Raw genomic sequence first — 20230 nt, 5'->3', positions numbered from 1 at the left:
AAATCACTTTACATTCAATCTTCTTTATTTTAAGCATAATATTTATCCATTTTACCTCCTAGTCAGCTTCCATTTATCTTTCCTTTCTAAAAAGAAGCTTTGCTAATATACAGAATTTACTACTTTTGTTTTAAAGGATATTGCCTATTAAATGCTCAAGTATTGAAGAATAATGATAAAAGTGGGCATCATACTTTACTTAAATTTTCTGATTACAATAAATATGCATAATATGTGTATGTCTATGCATGTATGTGTATATTTATAAGTACATAGATATGAGTACCCACACAATTTTTATCTCTTGTATAGATGGCATTGCTAACAAAATATATGTTTTCATTTGATAAACGGGTTCTACACTCAGTAGTAACCTTTTAAAAAATAATGCTCTCAAATGAAATAATTTACTTGAACTTAAGGAGTCAAGCTGGGATATCTTCACAGAAGGAAATATGAAATACTTGTTTGTTTTTTAATTAGAAGATATGATTTGACATGGGACAGAAAATATCCAATTACTAGCACTGGAATACTGAGAGGGAAAATAAGAAAAATAAAAACAGAAATCCTGCTAGAACTAGAAATATGGCAGAGAAAGAATAAGATAAAATTTAATTCAATTCTGAGTAGTCTGACTTTAAAAATTAATAATTCTTTAATTTCTTCTGATTAAGAGCATAGTCATTCCCCAAACCTAAGGTAGATCCATTTTCAAGTGTGAGTCAAGTGACTATAGCTTTGGGAGAGGGGATGCTATAGGGCCTGGTGATAACAAGGTTAGACTAATCATCTATTCTGCATTGTCAAATTTAAATATGCTTGCCATTTTACATTATTTACATTTTTTGAAATTTATTTGTTATATTTAAGGTAATATAACTCTCTACATGAAATCCTTAGTATCAATTTATGTGTATGTGTGTGTATATATATACATATATATATAAAAACTACCATCTTTCAGTTCAGTTCAGTTCAATTTAGTCACTCAGTCCTGTCCAGCTCTTTGTGACCCCATGAATCCAGCACGCCAGGCCTCCCTGTCCATCACCAACTCCTGGAGTTCAATCAAACTCATGTACATCGAGTTGGTGAAGCCATCCAGCCATCTCATCCTCTGTCGTCCCCTTCTCCTCCTTCCCCCAATCCCTCCCAGCATCAGAGTAATTGCCAATGAGTATTGGAAGAAGTGGCAAGAATACACAGAAGAACTGTACAAAAAAGATCTTCACGACCAAGATAATCACAATGGTGTGATCACTCACCTAGAGCCACACATCCTGGAATGTGAAGTCAAGTGGGCCTTAGAAAACATCACTATGAACAAAGCTAGTGGAGGTGATGGAATTCAAGTTGAGCTATTTTATATCCTGGAAGATGATGCTGTGAAAGTTCTGCACTCAATATGCCAGAAAATTTGGAAAACTCAGCAGTGGCCACAGGACTAGAAAAGGTCAGCTTTCATTCCAATCCCAAAGAAAAGCAATGCCAAAGAATGCTCAAACTACCACACAATTGCACTCACCTCACACACTAGTAAAGTAATGCACAAAATTCTCCAAGCCAGGCTTCAGCAGTACGTGAGCCATGAACTTCCAGATGTTCAAGCTGGTTTTAGAAAAGAAAGAAGAATCAGAGATCAAATTGCCAACATCCACTGGATAATGAAAAAGTAATAGAGTTCCAGAAAAATATCTATCTCTGCTTTGTTGACTATGCCAAAGCCTTTGACTGTGTGGATCACAATAAACTGGAAAATTTTGAAAGAGATGGGAATACCAGACCACCTGACCTGCCTTTTGAGAAACCTATATGCAGTTCAGGAAGCAACAGTTAGAACTGGACATGGAACCACAGACTGGTTCCAAATAGGAAAAGGGGTACGTCAAGGCTGTATATTGTCACCCTGCTTATTTAACTTATATGCAGAGTACATCATGAGAAACGCTGGGCTGGAAGAAACACACGCTGGAATCAAGATTACCAGGAGAAATATCACTAACCTCAGATATGCAGATGACACCACCCTTATGGCAGAAAGTGAAGAGGAGCTAAAGAGCCTCTTGATGAAAGTGAAAGAGGAGAGTGAAAATGTTGGCTTAAAGCTCAATATTCAGAAAAGTAAGATCATGGCATCTGGTTCCATTACTTCATAGAAAGTAGATGAGGAAACAATGGAAACAGTGTCAAACTTTATTTTTCTGGGCTCCAAAATCACTGCAGATGGTGATTACAGCCAGGAAATTAAAAGATGCTTACTCCTTGGAAGGAAAGTTATGACCAACCTAGATAGCATATTCAAAAGCAGAGATATTACTTTGCCAACAAAGGTCCAGCTAGTCAAGGCTATGGTTTTTCCAGTGGTCATGTATGGATGTGAGAGTTGGACTGTGAAGAAGGCTGAGTGCTGAAGAATTGATGCTTTTGAACTGTGGTGTTGGAGAAGACTTCTGAGAGTCCCTTGGACTGCAAGGAGATCCAATCAGTCCATTCCAAAGGAGATCAGTCCTGGGTGTTCACTGGAAGGACTGATGCTGAAGCTGAAACTCCAGTACTTTGGCCCCCTGATGTGAAGAGTTGACACATTGGAAAAGACTCTGATGCTGGGATGGATTGGGGGCAGGAGGAGAAGGGGACAACAGAGGATGAGATGACTGGATGGCATCATCAACTCAATGGACATGAGTGTGAGTGAACTCTGGGAGTTGGTGATGGACAGGGAGGCCTGGCATGCTGCAATTCATGGGGTCGCAAAGAGTCGGACATGACTGAGCAAGTGAACTGAACTGACTGGATCATAGAAAAAAGCAAGAAAGTTCCAGAAAAATTCTATTTCTGCTTTATTGACTATGCCAAATAATTTGACTGCGTGGATCACAATAAGCTGTGGAAAATTCTGAAAGAGATGGGAATACCCGACCACCTGACCTGCCTCTTGAGAAATCTGTATGCAGTCCCAGAAGCAACAGTTAGTACCTGACATGGAACAATGGACTGGTTCCAAATTGGGAAAGGATACATCAAGGCTATATATTGTCACACTGCTTATTTAACTTATATCAGAGTACATCATGCAAAATGCCAGGGTGGATGAATAACAAGCTGGAATCAAGATTGCCGGGAGGAATTGAAGAGCCTCTATTTGAAAGTGAAAGAAGAGAGTGAAAAAGTTGGCTTAAAACTCAACATTCAGAAAACTAAGATCATGGCATCTGGTCTCATCACTTTATGGCAAATAGAGGGGAAAACAATGGAAACAGTGAGAGACTTTATTTTCTTGGCCTCCAATATCTCTGCAGATGGTGACTGCAGCCATGAAATTAAAAGACACTTGTTCCTTGGAAGAAAAGCTATGACTAACATAGACAGCATATTAAAAAGCAGAGACATTACTTTGCCAACAATGTGCATCTAGTCAAAGCTATGGTTTTTCCAGTAGTTATGTATGGATGTGAGAGTTGGACTATAAATTTAATCCTCAAAGCTGAGTTTTGAAGAATTGATGCTTTTGAAGTGTAGTGTTGGAGAAGACTCTTGAGAGTCCTTTGGACTGCAAGGAGATTCAACCAGTCCATCCTAAAAGAAATCAGTCCTAAATATTCATTGGAAGGACTGATGCTGAAGTTGAAGCTTCAAAACTTTGGTCACCTGATGCAAAGAACTGACTCATTGGAAAAGACCCTGATGCTGGGAAAGTTTGATGGCAGTAGGAAAAGGGAACAACAAAGGATGGATGGCATCACATATTCAATGGACATGAGTTTGAGCAAGCTCTGGGATTTGGTGATGGACAGGGAAGCCTGGCATGCTGCAGTTCATGGGGTCACAAAGAGTCATCCATGACTGAGTGATTAAACTGAACTGAAACATTGAAAGATATCTAGAATGTGTTTATATTCTAGAACTTGATGGTGTCACCAAATAGTAAGTTCTGACAAATTTATGCTTCAAAGGTAAACACATATTCATAAAGTTCGTTGAGTTTAGTGTTGTTTTGAATACAACAGAATAAGGCATCAGACTCCAAAGAATATATGGTTGGCCATAATATTGTCTAGGTATCTACACAGATTATACTGACTATATCATAGATGTTTAAGGAGAGTCCAGATAAAATTAAGGAACATCTTATTACAAAAATGAGATTCAAGTGCTAATTACTTAAGTCCTCTATAAACAGAAGGACTTTGACTTGTGTGGTCTCTTCTGTCTCAAAGCTGTTATTATGCAGGGCACCAGCTCCTTGAATCACAGGATGGGGTCCATTTGAAAGAGTTTCTCAGTGGTTGAGCCTAATATTCAAAACATCACTTTCCTGCCTGGCTGAATGTAACAGGAAAACAGGTAGTAGCAACCAGGAATTGAAAGATACTCATGGAAGTGGGGGTCAGTGATAATTTGATGGCCCATCATACCGACAGCCTTTGAATACCTTTTTAAGGAATTTGAGTGCCCCTGAGAACAATGAAGGAAGACTAGGCTGCTGTCTTCTGATGGCCCTGGACAATTCAACGCTGACCCCAACTGGCAAGTCTTACACTAGCACTGCTCACTGGAAACATGGGGATCCTATTGGCAAGGGATATTAGTAAAGAAGCTCCAGGTTTTTCCTTTGCAATTTTTGGGAGCATTATTCCAATGGCTCTTGCAGAAGGGAATATAAATGAAAAACAAAAAAGCTGCAAATAGAAAATTTAAAGCAGCAAACGAAAAGCTCGTCTTTAACAGGATCTACCCTTGGTAGCAATCAAGTTATTGACCAAAAACCAGTCTCAAGCAATTCTTTGGGGGATCTGATCCTCTAACTGGAGAGGCTTGCCAAGCTTTCCTTTCCATTCTTGCTGCTACATTCGCCTCGGGAGGAGTTCTGGTAAATACAATTTGGTCTCAGAATACATCCTTCAAGATTGCTGCCTCAGGCATCTGCTTTATTGACCCACTCCTTAATCCACATCCGTTGACAGAAAATCGAAGCTGCGCACAGAAATTAGGTTGAGGTGGAGAGAGAGAAAGAGAAAGGGCAGACATATGGTCTAATCACAGAATCAAGGATGCAGTGAAGTAGCAGGACTGGATTCCCGGAGGAAAAGTAGCAGCAAACAGTGCAGTAAAGAAACTTGACCTATTTGGCTAGAGATTCTGTGCAGCCTTTGAGGCAGAGCTCAGAGAAACTGATGGAAGACAAGGGGACCACTCCAGAGTGTTCAACCGCAGTTGAATCTACTAATGGAAGCATCAGTTAACGGCATCACCTCTGACATGATGGACAGTGAAATAAACTTGAATTAACAGACACTGATCTTTCACCTGAAAGAGAGACTCATACACGTTTTGTTATCTTTTTTTTTTTCTGCCAATAATTAACATATCATTAGAACGATTAAAAAAGAGAATATTAAAGGGAAGTCAGTTACTTCTATCCTGAGTGTTACTCATCTGGAGGAGCACTTTTGATGTAAATTCAAGTAATAATAGACTGTATCCATTGCAAAACAATCAACTTTTGAAAGTCATGCCTGTGATTCTAGTGGTGCTAAATTTTTCTAATGTTTAACTGGTCTAATCTTTTAAGTGCAATTGCGTTCATTCTTTCTCTCAGTATTCATTTCCAAAGTACCTTGAAACGTGACACTTTCTCATAGTACTTGAGCTTTGTAATTCCAGTTCTAAGTAGCAAAATCTGCCAGCAGTTTACAATTCTTGCAGTGACATATTTAGAAGATTAAGCTGTCAAACTTTTAATGCTTTCTTTTGATAGTCTTTTTTATTTTGTGAAACTTTAAATAGGAATTCAGATTTTGTTAAGAGAATTAATTTTAGCCCTTCAGTCAATGGAGGTACTATTGATAAATGTTTGTTCAGTAATAGTAACTCGACTTCTGTAATTTAGTTCTGAATAAAAGAATATGATAAGACAAGGCAGATTTTAAAGCATAAATAATGTTACAACATAAGGTAGACTGTAAAAACAAATCAAGATATTAAGCTTTCTTTAATTAATGTACCTTACACTTCTCCATTCTAATGCCCCTTTCTCTTTTTCTCCAATTTTAGTTATTTTATTTTGCTAAATAAAATATTTTGGTTTGCTTTAAACTAAAATCTCTGTTTTTTGTCCACTGAATTTTGAAAGTTTTTATTATGTCTCTGTTAAATACAGTGAGGAAATTATTTGGCTCTACACTCAATTCTGTGTCACTATTCTTACATCATGGAAAATTAAATTATAAAATTTATATTCACATCTATAATCTTATTAAATCATCCATGTTTTATTTACAAATTCTAAAATTTGACAACTTTAAAACTGCATTTAAAGTATTATGATTGTTGGAATATTAATCTTTACAGAGATTATATATCTCTGTATATATCATATGTTCTATGAAATCATCAATGAGGGCAACTTAATAAACAATGTAACAATAATGAGGTAAATAATGAATGATTTCCCTAAATTCCATCAATTATATAAAATAATTCCAATATTTTGTTAGTTTCACAATTTGTTCATGATTCCTATACCATTTTTCCACATTGAAATTTATAATCCTGTTCAGTTCTGTTGACAAGTATAGAATTAAGGTTATCCTTCTGTTCAGTGAAATCTGATTTTTTCTTGGGGTATAATCTTTGGAGCTTATTGAATTATTGTTCTAATTTTGATCAATTCTTTCTTGGATTATTAGATGGCTATCATTCTGCAATCTTTTTTATTGCACTTACAGGTGGGGAATCACTCACTGTTTCTTGAAATTTGTGGTTTCTACTCAATTGTAACCTTTTAAAGTTCTTACTGTGTTCTACTGGAAATTATCCTCTAATAACTTTTTTAAAAAGGGGGTCAAAAAAGTAAACTTTCCCATTAACCATATGTATGAAAATATCTTTCATTTGCCCTTATACTGCCTAATAAATTTATTCTGTTTTGGCATCCTTTTTTTGGGAGAGGAATATTGTTGCCAATTAGAATTCTGAAGTCATTCTTATGCTTTATCCTCAGTGCTGATCTTTTTTGTTTTTTGTGTTTTTTTTTGCTTTTTTCTTAATGCCTTCCTAATCTTGATGATTCTATGATTTTGTTTTTTAGAAGGTAGCTTTCTCAGCCATTGAATGAATATTCAGTGTGATATTCCTATCTTAAAGCTTATATTTCGCATTATTTTTCTAATAATTTTCAACTCCATTTTGTTTATTCTATCCAGGAATTTGCTCTAATAACTCTGCCAAAAAATACTCAACAGGAAATGAGAAGCACCTAAGTTATCATAAACACACTGTTAGTAGATCTTAAGATGGTGCTAGTGAAAGCTAAGATGGGCATGAGGAACACATTATTGGGAACTTGAGGTAATATTATCTAGTGTTGTACAGTGGCAGAAACTTTAACTGACTAGTGTTCTACATGATAAGTAAAGCATGATGAACTCAGAGATTTCAAAAAATAGAATTGAAAATTGGTTTCTTCTTGCTGCTTACAGTACAATGTGAGATGAAAGAGAAGGATTGAGCAAAAAACTGTTAAGCAAAGATGACCTAGGACTTGATGATTTAGGAAATTCACAGCCTTTCCAGACTGCTAAAATTAGAAGGATCACATGCTCCAGAGAAAAAGCCAATACTGGTCAACCTTCTGCTAGTATTTCAGAAGGATTAAAATTTCAGAGCATTCCTTCACACAGAGTGCTTTTTGAAAGATTAGGTATATGACTTATGGATTCCCCTCATTCATTTTAGCAGAAGTCAAAAATAGAGATGGGATTACACAGGAAAGATCTGTGGAGGAGCCTCTTGTCTAATGGAGTGAATCCAGAACACATACACTGGAGAGCTACAAGACTCCTGAGAATGTTTTCTCATAAGTAACACTTCCAGCTCAGACTGAAAAGCAAAGAGAGCAAACATAATAAAACAAGACTACCAGATTCCCACATTCTTCTTGAAGGAAACAAGCTAATAACTTGTTAAAGTGTGCTGCAAAATAAGGATAGCACACTGCAAAAGTGTGCTATCCTTCAAGAAAAAGGAAAAGTACATCCAAGGTCAGAGACGGGGGCTCAGATGGCAGAGACTTAAGACACAAATGATTACACTCAGGTCCGGAAACCTAAGGGAGTTTGTCCTGCTGGGGTTTGAAACTGTTTGGGACCAATGACTCCTTTTTTCCTTCCATTTTATCCTGTTAAGAATAGTAATGTCTATACTTGGTATCTTTGGAGAAGGCAATGGCACCCCACTCCAGTACTCTTGCCTGGAAAATCCAATGGAAGGAGGAGCCTGGAAGGCTGCAGTCCATGGGGTCGCTGAGGGTCGGAAATGACTGAGCGACTTCACTTTCACTTTTCACTTTCATGCATTGGAGAAGGAAATGGCAACCCACTCCAGTGTTCTTGCCTGGAGAATCCCAGGGATGGGGGAGCCTGGTGGGCTGCCGACTATGGGTCGCACAGAGTTGGACACGACTGAAGTGACTTAGCAGCATACCTGGTATCTTAAGTCTGCCATATTTTATGGCAAAATACAATTGTGATTGTATTTTGAAAATAGATAACATATTCTATTTTGAACATCAATCATTTGTATTCTAGTTTCATAGTTCCACATATGGAAGTGAATTTAATCTCAGGATAGATATCATACTAAGTGAAGTATCACCCATATCTAATGTGGTTGATTTAGATGATATGACTTGGAATTTTTAAGCTGATGTGCCTTGAGATTTGAACTTGAGAATGATATCAAGTTAATAAACTTGGGTTAACCTTTTGTAGAGTTTGGGATACACTGAATATATTTTGCATTTGGGACAGATGTGAATCTTTGGGTACCAGAGAGCAGATTTGAGTAGGGTAAATAATGGTTGCCTTAAGATGTCCATATCATGTTCTCCAGAATCTCTGAATATGTCTGTTTAGGTTTTCTGCCCATTTCCTGAGTTTTTTTTTTTTTTTTAATACCAAGCTGCATGAGCTACTTGTACATTCTGGTGATTAATCCCTTGCCAGTTGCTTAGTTTGCAAATATTTTCTCCCATTCTGAGGGTTGTCTTTTTCTTTTGTTTATGGCTTCCTTTGCTGTGCGAAAGTTTTTAAGTTTAATTGGATCTCATTTATTTTTGTTATTTTTTTCATTATTCTACAAAGTGGAATGAAAAATATCTTGGGGGTTATGTCATGGAGTGTTCTGCCTATGTTTTCCTCTAAGAGTTTTATAGTGTCCAGCTTTTTGACTTTTATAAAAGGCATCCTCATTTTAAAAATTACACTTGATACATTGAACATTTTATCTTTCAGATAGGGAATAAAACAAATATGTTCATCATTGCCACTTCAATTTAGTTAAGTTTATATTAGATGTCTAGACCAGTGTGTTAATATAAGAAAAAAATTGATACGTAAAATATTATAAAGAGAAAGCAATCTTTATATACACTTATATTCATGTAGGTAGAAGTTTCTAAGAATTTATGAATATATTTTCAGTTTAACTAGGTGAGAACTTAGAAAGATTTTGAGCAGAAAAATCACTATCTCTCTGAAAAATCTTTTGTATTTACATGCTAGAAATTTACAATTAAAAATCAAGTTTCACAAAAGATATGTTTAAAATAATCAAAAAATATTTCATAAGAAAAATCAAACAAATCATGCAACTTCTTTGTGAATAAATATAGTTAAAGTAGGAAATAAAAATATGACAAATGGAGATACATACAAAATTCATGGGCTGATTTGGGAGAATGGCATTGAAACATGTAAAATATCATGTATGAAATGAGATGCCAGTCCAGGTTCGATGCACGATACTGGATGCTTGGGGCTAGTGCACTGGGACGACCCAGAGGGATGGTATGGGGAGGGAGGAGGGAGGAGGGTTCAGGATGGGGAGCACATGTATACCTGTGGCGGATTCATTTTGATATTAGGCAAAACTAATACAATTATGTAAAGTTTAAAAATAAAATAAAATTAAAAAAATATATAAAATTTTTACAAGTAGATCTATAGTTTTTACATAATTCAATTCAAATTTTTGTATTTTTTCTTATTTTTTTTGAACTTGAAAAACCAATTCTAACATTATTTTGCAAATTTAAATGCTAAAACTATAATAGGGTCGACTAAAAGAAGACAAGAAAGTATTGAAATACTTGTTTCTAAATATAACAAAATTTATTTTAAAACTTTCATAATCATGCCTTGGTGTATCCCAATAGAAATGAAAGCAGATAGCCACATAAGGCTTTTTTACAAATGTTCACAAAAACAATATAATAGCTAAAATTTGAAATCAATCTTGTAGACTGTAGGTTGAATTGTATTCCCTCTAAATAAATATGGTGTAATCCCAACCCCAAGTAACTAAGAATATGACCTTACTTGGAAATAGAGTCATAATTATTTAAGATTAAGTCGTGCTGAAGAAGGGTGGGTCCTCTAATCAATATGACTGGTGTCCTTATTAAAAAAATAAAGGAATTTTGGATACAACACAAACATACCTGCATGGAGAATGTTATGCAAGCATGAAGACAGAGATTGGGGGGATGTGTTTACAAGCCAAGGAATGACAAAGATTGCCAGCAAACCAGACATAGAACAGATTTGCTTTCACAGCTTTAGAGGAGGACAATTTGCCAACACCTTGATTTTAGACTTCCAGCATCAAGAACAGTAAGACAACAAATTTCTGTTGCTTAAGCCACCCAGTTTGTGACATTTTGTCAAGGCAGCCCCAGCAAACTGATACAAAACCCATGTCAATTAACTGGTAAATAACTGAACATATCATGCTATATCCTTATATATAAGCAATGAAAAGAATGAAGTATTAATATCCAAGTATTAATATCAGATTACTTGGAGAAATCTGAAAAACATTAAGCTATGTGAAGGAGTGAACTGAAGTGAAATGAAAATCACTCAGTCGTGTCTGACCCTCTGTGACCCCATGAACTAAACAGTCCATGGAATTCTCTAGGCCAAAACACTGGAGTGGGTAGCCTTTCCCTTCTCCAGGGGATCTTCCCAACCCAGGGATCAAACCGAGGTCTCCTGCATTGCAGGCAGATTCTTTACCAGCTGAGCCACAAGGAGAGCCCTATGTGAAGGAAGTATAACATAAAATACAATGTTCTGTAAGATACCATTTATATGAAACTCTCAATTTAGTTCAGTTTAGTCACTCAGTTGTGTCCAACTCTTTGAGACCCCATGGACCGAAGCACGCCTCTAAAAGGTTAGAATTCTAATAACTTGAAGCAAATGAACAGACATCTGAGATTGAGATTCAGGGAACGACAATAACTTCAAAGAGCTTAAAGAAATATTTTGTGGTGATATAAATGGCATGTATCTTGATTTTGGTCATAAGAACATGGTTAATGCAATTGTCCAATCTCGTCAAACTGTATACTATTAATTTATAAATTTTATCACATTCGTATTGTATTTCAATATAGCTGGGTATTTCAGCCAAGTAACTGACAATAAAAAACAGTTTTTTCCCAAATAAACTCAGATATGCACAGATACTTTATAATGACTAAGTTATCACAGTAGAAAGGTGAAAAAAATGAATTGTGTTGTAAATAAATGACACTAGGTACATTGGGTATCCATATGGGAAAAAATTAAACCGGACCCTTTCAAAGACCATTGTATTTCATCAGATCAGATCAGATCAGTTGCTCAGTCATGTCCAAATCTTTGTGACCCCATTAATTGCAGCATGCCAGGCCTCCCTGTCCATCACCAACTCCCGGAGTTCACTCAGACTCATGTCCATCGAGTCAGTGATGCCATCCAGCCATCTCATCCTCTGTCGTCCCCTTCTCCTCCTGCCCCCAATCCCTCCCAGCATCAGAGTCTTTTCCAATGAGTCAACTCTTCGCATGAGGTGGCCAAAGTACTGGAGTTTCAGCTTTAGCATCATTTCTTCCAAAGAAATCCCAGGGCTGATCTCCTTTAGAATGGACTGGTTGGATCTCCTTGCAGTCCAAGGGACTCTCCAGAGTCTTCTCCAACACCACAGTTCAAAAGCATCAATTCTTCGGCGCTCAGCCTTCACAGTCCAACTCTCACATCCATACATGACCACAGGAAAAACCATAGCCTATACCTATTCACAATTCTTTTACTCTCTAATCAGGTCATGGCTTCCATGTGGAGGTAATTTATATCTTTGCCTGAATGACTTTTGTCTTGGCCACATAGGTTGCTTTAACCAACAGAATGTGGGCTCTCTCTACCTGGGTGGTAGGATGAGGGTCACACGAAATAGACAAACCAAATCTTCAGCCTGGAATCAAGCCTAGCTAGGCCACTCCTAAACCACATATAGAAAGGATGAAAATGCTGACCTATAAATGAAAAACAAAAGTTGATATGGGAAGCAACTGAAATTATAAGGTTGTGTATTACTCAGAAAATTTTATTAATATAGACCCTTCCCTCACAGCACACAAAAACTTATCTACATGTGGATTATGGGTAAGGCAACCATATATTTTATTATCCAAATTGGGATATTATTAAGAAAGAAAAATGTATGATTAAGTACCCTGGACAATAAGCATTAAATAGAGATGTACAAGGGAAAAAAAGATGATCACCCTAATTACTGGCTCAAATTGTGCAATTCCAAGTTCTCCTTTAGAAAACTATGTGGGAGAATGTCTTCATGATTTCATAGTAGGAAATTTTTCTTAAGACATAAAAAGGTCTTAAACAGAGATAAAGAGGTAATTTTACTATAAAAAATGCAAATTCCCTTTGATCAACAGACACAAGTAAGAAAATATGGGGAAAAACAGTTTTATAACTGTGGGGACATAGGTGGCCTTTTGGAGGTGAATCTTAGTATTACGGTTGCCTACCTATGACTGGGTCTCCCTGAAGTTCTGAACTCTCAGAGTTGTCCACGCTGAGCCTCCAGCAATTTGTGAATATAGTTCAGGTTTTTGTTCCTGATAAGGTTTCTGCTTACAAATCTCTGCTCTGCTTATATTAGGAGAGAACAAGATGGTGGAGGAGTAGGTGGATGTGGAGTACAACTGCCAACTGATACATCAGAATACACCTTCAGACACAGGAGTGCAGAACACCAACTGAGAGTCGACAGGAGTAACTGACCAGCGGAAAAGGATACATCAGTTCAGTTCAGTTCAGTCATTCAGTCGTGTCCGACTCTCTGCGACCCCATGAATCGCAGCACGCCAGGCCTCCCTGTCCATCACAAACTCCCAGAGTTCACTCAGACTCAAGTTCATTGAGTCAGTGATGCCATCCAGGCATCTCATCCTCTGGCGTCCCCTTCTCCTCCTGCCCCCAGTCCCTCCCAGCATCAGAGTCTTTTCCAATGAGTCAGCTCTTCACATAAGGTGGCCAAAGTACTGGAGTTTCAGCCTCAGCATCGTTCCCTCCAAAGAAATCCCAGGGCTGACCTCCTTCAGAATGGACTGGTTGGATCTCCTTGCAGTCCAAGGGACTCTCAAGAGTCTTCTCCAACACCACAGTTCAAAAGCATCAATTCTTCGGCACTCAGCCTTCTTCACAGTCTAACTCTCACATCCATACATGACCACAGGAAAAACCATAGCCTTGACTAGACAGACCTTTGTTGGCAAAGTAATGTCTCTGCTTTTGAATATGCTATCTAGGTTGGTCATAACTTTCCTTCATGCAAAACTGAAGATCAAGCCCTGAGCATTTGAAGTGGGAGCACTGACTCCAAGACCCTAGACTACCAGAGAACTAACCCTAGCGGGCATCAAATAGTGAGAACTCACACAAAGGAAACCACCAGAATATAAGAGCCGGCATCAGCCAACCACCTGTGCAGGATGTCACATCTAAACAACAAACAAAACAAAAATACAAACCCAGTCATCAGCAGATAGGATTACCACCTCACTCAGCCTTGCCCATCAGAGGAAAAACAAACAAACAAAAACTCAGCACATATCTCACCCTATAAGAAGCTTACACAAATCACTGGACCAACCTCAGGAGGGCAGAAACCAAAACAAAGAAATAATTCAACCTTGAAGCCTGGGAAAAGGAGACCTCAAACACAATAAGTTAAAAAAAAATAATGAAAAGACAAAGAAATACTACATAAATCAAGGAGCAAACTAGAAACACAGAAGTCCAAATAAATGAAAACGAAATAGGTACACTACTTGAAAAAGAATTCAGAAAAATGATAGTAAAGATGCTCAAAAACCTTGAAAACAAAATGGAGAAAATATAAGAATCAATTAACAAAGACCAAGAAGAATGAAAAAATAAACACGCAGAGACAAACAATTACTGAAATTAAAAATACTCTAGAAGGAATCAATAGCAGAATATCTAAAGCAGAAGAATGAATCAGTGAGCTGGAAGAGAAAATGGTGGGAATAACTTCTGAAGAGCAGAATAAAGTAAAAAGAATGAAAAGAACTGAGGATAGTCTCAGAAATCTTTGGGACAATATCAAATGTACCAACATTTGAATTATAGGGGTCCCAGAAGAAGAAGAGAAAAATAAAGGGTATGAGAAAATTCTTGAAGAAATTATAGTAGAACACTTCCCCAACATGGAAGAGGAAATAGTCAATCAAGTCCAAGAAGCACAGAGGGTCCCATACAGGATAAACCCAAGGAGAAACATGCCAAGACACATACTAACCAAATAATAAAGACTAAACACAAAGAAAGAATATTAAAAGCAGCAATGGAGAAGCAACAAGTAACATACAAGGGAAACCCCTTCTGCTTAACAGCTGATCTTTCAGCAGAAACTCTGCAGGCCAGAAGGGGATGGCAGGACATATTTAAAGTACTGAAAGGAAAAAATCTACAACCAGGATTACTGTACCTGGCAAGGATCTCATTCAAAATTGATGGAGAAATAAAAAGCTTTTCAGGCAAGCAGAAGTCAAGAGAATTCAGTACCACCAAACCAGCTTTACAACAAATGTTAAACAGACTTATATAGTCAAGAAATATAAGAGAAGAAAAAGATCTACAAAATCGACTCCAAACAATTAAGAAAATGGCAATAGGAACATATATATTGATAATTACTTTAAATGTAAATGGGTTAAATGCTCCACCCAAAAGACACAGACAGCTGAATGAATACAAAAACAAGACCCATATATATACTGTCTACAAGAAACCCACTTCAGACCTCAAGACACATATAGACTGAAAGTGAGAGGATGGAAAAATATATTCCATGCAAATGAGAAGCCAAAGAAAGCTGGAGTAGCAAAACTCATATCAGACAAGATAGAACTTAAAGAATATCAGAAGAGATAAAGAAGGACACTACATAGTGATCAAGGGATCAATCCAAGAGGAAGACAACAAAATTGTAAATATCTATGCACCCAACATAGATATTTACATAGATATTTGGAGAAGGAAATGGCAACCCACTCCAGTGTTCTTGCCTGGAGAATCCCAGGGACGGGGGAGCCTGGTGGGCTGCCATCTATGGGGTCGCACAGAGTCAGACACGACTGAAGCGACTTAGCAGCAGCAGCAGCATGCACCCAACATAGGAGCGAATCAATACATAAGACAAACACTAACAGACATAAAAGAAGAAATTGACAGTAACACAGTAATAGTAGGAGACTTTAACACCCCACTTACACCAATGGGCAGATCATCAAAACAGAAAATTAATAAGGAAACACAAGTCTTAAATGATACATTACATTAGATGGACCTCATTAATATCTTCAGGACATTCCATCCAAATGCAGAAGAATACACCTTCTTCTCAAGTACACATGGAATATTCTCCAGGTCACAAATTAAACCTCACAACATCTTGGGTCACAAATCAAACAGTAAATTTAAGAAAATTGAAATCATATCAAGCATCTTCTCCAACCACACTATGAGACTAGATATCAATTACAAGAAAAAACCTGTAAGAAAAACAAACACATGGAGATTAAACAACCTGTTTCTAAATAACCAACAGGTTACTGAAGAAATCAAAAGGGAAATAAAAAAATTTCTAGAAAGAAATGACAATTAAAACACAACAACTCAAAACTTATGGAATGCAGCAAAAGCAATCCTAAGAGGGAAGTTTCTAACAATATAATCCTACCTCAGGAAATAAGAAAAACATTGAATAGACAACCTAACTTTACTTATAAAACAACTGGAAAAAGAGTTAAAAAAAAACAAAATTAGTAGAAGGAAAGAAATCATAAAGATCCAAGCAGAAATAAATGAAAAAGAAATGAAAGAAACAATAGTAAAGATTAATAAAACTAAAAGCTGTTTCTTTGAGAAGGTAAACAAAATTGACAAAACTATGGTCAGACTCATCAGGAAAAAAAGAGAGGAGAATCAAAATTAGATATGAAAAAGGAGAGGTTACAATAGACAATGCAGAAATACAAAGGATTATAAGAGAATATTATGAAAAACTATATGGCAATAAAATGGATATCCTGGAAGAAATGGACAGATTCTTAGAAAAGTTCATTCTTCCAAGACTGAACCAGGAAGAAATAGAAATTATAACAACCCAATTACAAACACGGAAATTGAAGCTGTGATCAAAAATCTCCCCCAAAACAAAAGCCCAGGACCAGATGGCTTCACAGGAGAATTCTACCAAACATTTAAAGAGCTAATGCCCATTCTTCTAAAACTCTTTCAAAAAATTGCAGAGGAAGGAACACTTCCAAACTCATTCCACAAGGCCACCATCACCCTGATACCAAAACCAGACAAAGACAAACACACACAAAAAAGAAAATATCAATGATATTTTACAGGCCAATATCAATGATGAACGTAGATGCAAAAATCCTCAAAAAAATTTTAGCAAACAGAATTCAGCACCACATCAAAAAGCTCATACATCATAATCAAGTTGGGTTTATTCCAGGAATGCAAGATTTCTTCAATATATGCATATCAATCAATGTGATACCCCATAAGAACAATTTGAAAGATAAAAACTATATGATAATCATAACAGATGCAGAAAAAGCCTTTGACAAAATTCAGCAACTATTTATGATTAAAACTCTTCAAAAATGAGCATAGAAGGAACCAACCCCAACATCAGTTCATTTCAGTTCAGTTCAATCACTCAGTCGTGTCTGACTCTTCGTAACCCCATGGACTGCAGCAGGCCAGGCCTCCCTGTCCATCACCAGCTCACTAGGTTTACTCAAACTCATATCCATTGAGACAGTGATGCCATCTAACCATCTCATTCTCTGTCATCCACTTCTCCTCATACCTTCAATCTTTCCCAGCATCAGGTCGTTTCCAGTGAGTCAGTTCTTCACATCAGATGGCCAAAGTATTGAAGTTTCAGCTTCAGCATCACTCCTCTCAATGAATATTCAGGACTGACTTCCTTTAGGATGGACTGGTTGGATCTTCTCACTGTCCAAGGGACTCTCAAGAGTCTTCTACTCTTTTGAACACTGCAGTTCAAAAGCATCAATTCTTCAGTGCTCAGCTTTCTTTATAGTCCAACTCTCACATCCATACATGACTACTGGGAAAACCATAGCCTTGACTAAATGGACCATTGTTGGCAAAGTAATGTCTCTGCTTTTTAATATTCTGTCTAGGTAGGTCATAACTATTCTTCTAAGGAGCAAGCATCTTTTAATTTCATGATTGCAGTCACCGTCTGCAATGATTTTACAGCCCAAGAAAATAAAGTTTCTCACTCTTTCCATTGTTTCCCCATCTATTTCCCATGAAGTGATGGGACCGGATGCCATGATCTTAGTTTTCTGAATGTTGAGCTTTAAGCCAACTTTTTCACTCTCCTCTTTCACGTTCATCAAGAAGCTATTTAGTTCTTCTTCGCTTTCTGCCATAAGGGTGGTGTCATCTGCATATCTTAGGTCATTGATATTTCTCCTGGGAATTTTGATTCCAGCTTGTGCTTCATCCAGTCCAGCATTTCTCATGATGTACTCTGCATATAAGTTAAATAAGCAGGGTGACAATATACAGCCTTGATGTATTCCTTTCCCGATTTGGAACCAGACTGTTGTTCTATGTCCAGTTCTAACTGTTGCTTCTTGACCTGCATATAGATTTCTCATGATGCAGGTCAGGTGGTCTGGTATTCCCATCTCTTTCAGAATTTTCCACAGCTTATTGTGATCCACACAGTCAAAGGTTTTGGCATTGTCAATAAAGCAGAAGTAGGTGTTTTTTTGAGCTCTCTTGCTTTCTCGATGATCCAATGGATGTTGGCAATTTGATTTCCTGTTCCTCTGCCTTTTCTAAATCCAGCTGGAATATTTGAAAGTTCACAGTTCATGTACTGTTAATGCCTGGCTGGAAGAATTTTGAGCATTACTTTGCTAGTGTGTGAGATGAGTGCTATTGTGCAGTAGTTTGAGCATTCCTTGGCATTGCCTTTTTTTGGGACTGGACTAAAAACTGACCTTTTCCAGTCCTGTGTCCACTGTTTAGTTTTCCAAATTTTCTGACATATTGAGTGCAGCACTTTCACAGCATCATCTTTTAGGATTTGAATTCTGACCAAACGTGGTCCCCTGCAGAAGGGAATGGGAAACCACTTCAGTATTCTTGCCTTAAGAACCCCATGAACCACATGAAGAGGTAAAAAGATAGGACACTGAAAGATGAACTCCCCAGGTCAGTAGGTGCCCAATATGCTACTGGAGATCAGTGGAGAACTAACTCCAGAAAGAATAAAGAGACGGAGCCAAAGCAAAAACAACACCCAGTTTTGGATGTGATTGGTGTTGTAAGTAAAGTCTGATGCTGTAAAGAGCAATATTACATAGGAACCTGGGATGTTAGGTCCATGAATCAAGGCAAATTGGAAGTGGTCAAACAGGAGATGGCAAGAATGGACATCAACATTTTAGGAATTAGCAAACTAAAATGGACTGGAATGGGCTAATTTAACTCAGATGGCCATTATATCTACTACTGTAGGCAGGAATCCCTTAGAAGAAATGGAGTAGCCATCATCGTCAACAGAAGAGTCTGAAATGCAGTACTTCGATCCAAGCTCAAAAACGACAGAATCATCTCTGTTTGTTTCCAAGGCAACCCATTCAATATCACAGTAATCCAAGTCTATGCCCCAACCACTAATGCTGAAGAAGCTGAAATTTAACGGTTCTGTGAAGACCTACAAGACCTTCTAGAATTCATACCCCCAAAAGATGTCCTTTTCATTATAGGAGACTCTAATGCAAAAGTAGGAAGTCAAGAAATACCAGAGTAATGGGAAAATTTGGCCTTGGAGTAACTCAACATAGTAAAGGCCATTTATGATAAGCCTACAGCAAACATTATTCTCAGTGGTGAAACTAAAAGCATCCCCCCTAAGATCAGGAAGAAGACAAGGATATCCACTTTTGTCACTATTATTCAACATAGTTCTGGAAGTCCTAGCTACAGCCAAGAAAAATAAATAAAAGGAATCCAGTTTGGAAAAGAAGAAGTAAATCTCTCACTGTTTGCAGATGACATGATACTGTACATAGAAAAACCCTAAAGATAGGACCAGAACTTACTAGAGCCTATCAGTGAATTTATCAAAGTTGCAGGATACAAAATCAATACACAGAAATCACTTGCATTTCTATATACCAACAATGAAATATCAGAAAGAGAAATTAAGGAAGCAGTCTCATTCACCATTGCAACAAAAAGAATTAAATATCTGGGAATAAACTTACCTAAGGAGACAAAAGAACTGTACACAGAAAATTATAAGACATTAGTGAAAGAAATCAAAGATGACATAAAAAGATGGAGAGATATTCCATGTTCGTGGGTAGGAAGAATCATTATTGTGAAAATGACTATACTACCAAATGTAATCTACAGATTCAATGTGATCCCTATTAAATTACCATGGCATTTTTTCACAGAACTAGAACAAAAAATTTCATAGTTCATTTGGAGACACAAAAGACCATGAATAGCGAAAGCAGTCTTAAGAAAGAAGAATGGAACTGGAGAAATCAACCTTCCTGACCTCAGATTATACTACAAAGCTACAGTTATCAAGACAGTATGGTACTGGCACAAAAACAGAAATATAGACAAATGGAACAAGACATAAAGCCCAGAAATAAACCCGTGCACCTATGGCTACCTTATTTTTGACAAAGGAAGTATGAATATACAATGGATCAAAGACAGCCTTTTCATTAAATGGTGCTGAGAAAACTGGACAGCTACATGTA

General features: G+C 37.1%; 1 long non-coding RNA gene across 5 annotated transcripts in view; it reads right to left on the bottom strand.

The window, feature by feature from the left end:
- The window catches only part of LOC133228635 (uncharacterized), a 120406-nt gene that overhangs the window by 34073 nt on the left and 66103 nt on the right, over positions 1-20230 (bottom strand). For 2 of the 5 annotated variants that reach the window (XR_009730305.1, XR_009730306.1), the window contains one exon: positions 16886-18556. The exons of the other annotated variants lie outside the window; for them this stretch is intronic. This is a non-coding gene — a long non-coding RNA (uncharacterized LOC133228635). Of the gene's footprint in view, positions 1-16885; positions 18557-20230 lie in introns of those variants that run through there. 5 annotated transcript variants of the gene reach the window in all.

Source organism: Bos javanicus, chromosome 17, assembly GCF_032452875.1.
Source record: "Bos javanicus breed banteng chromosome 17, ARS-OSU_banteng_1.0, whole genome shotgun sequence".
Lineage (NCBI taxonomy): Eukaryota > Metazoa > Chordata > Mammalia > Artiodactyla > Bovidae > Bos > Bos javanicus.
This window is presented reverse-complemented; position numbering and strand designations above follow the sequence as displayed.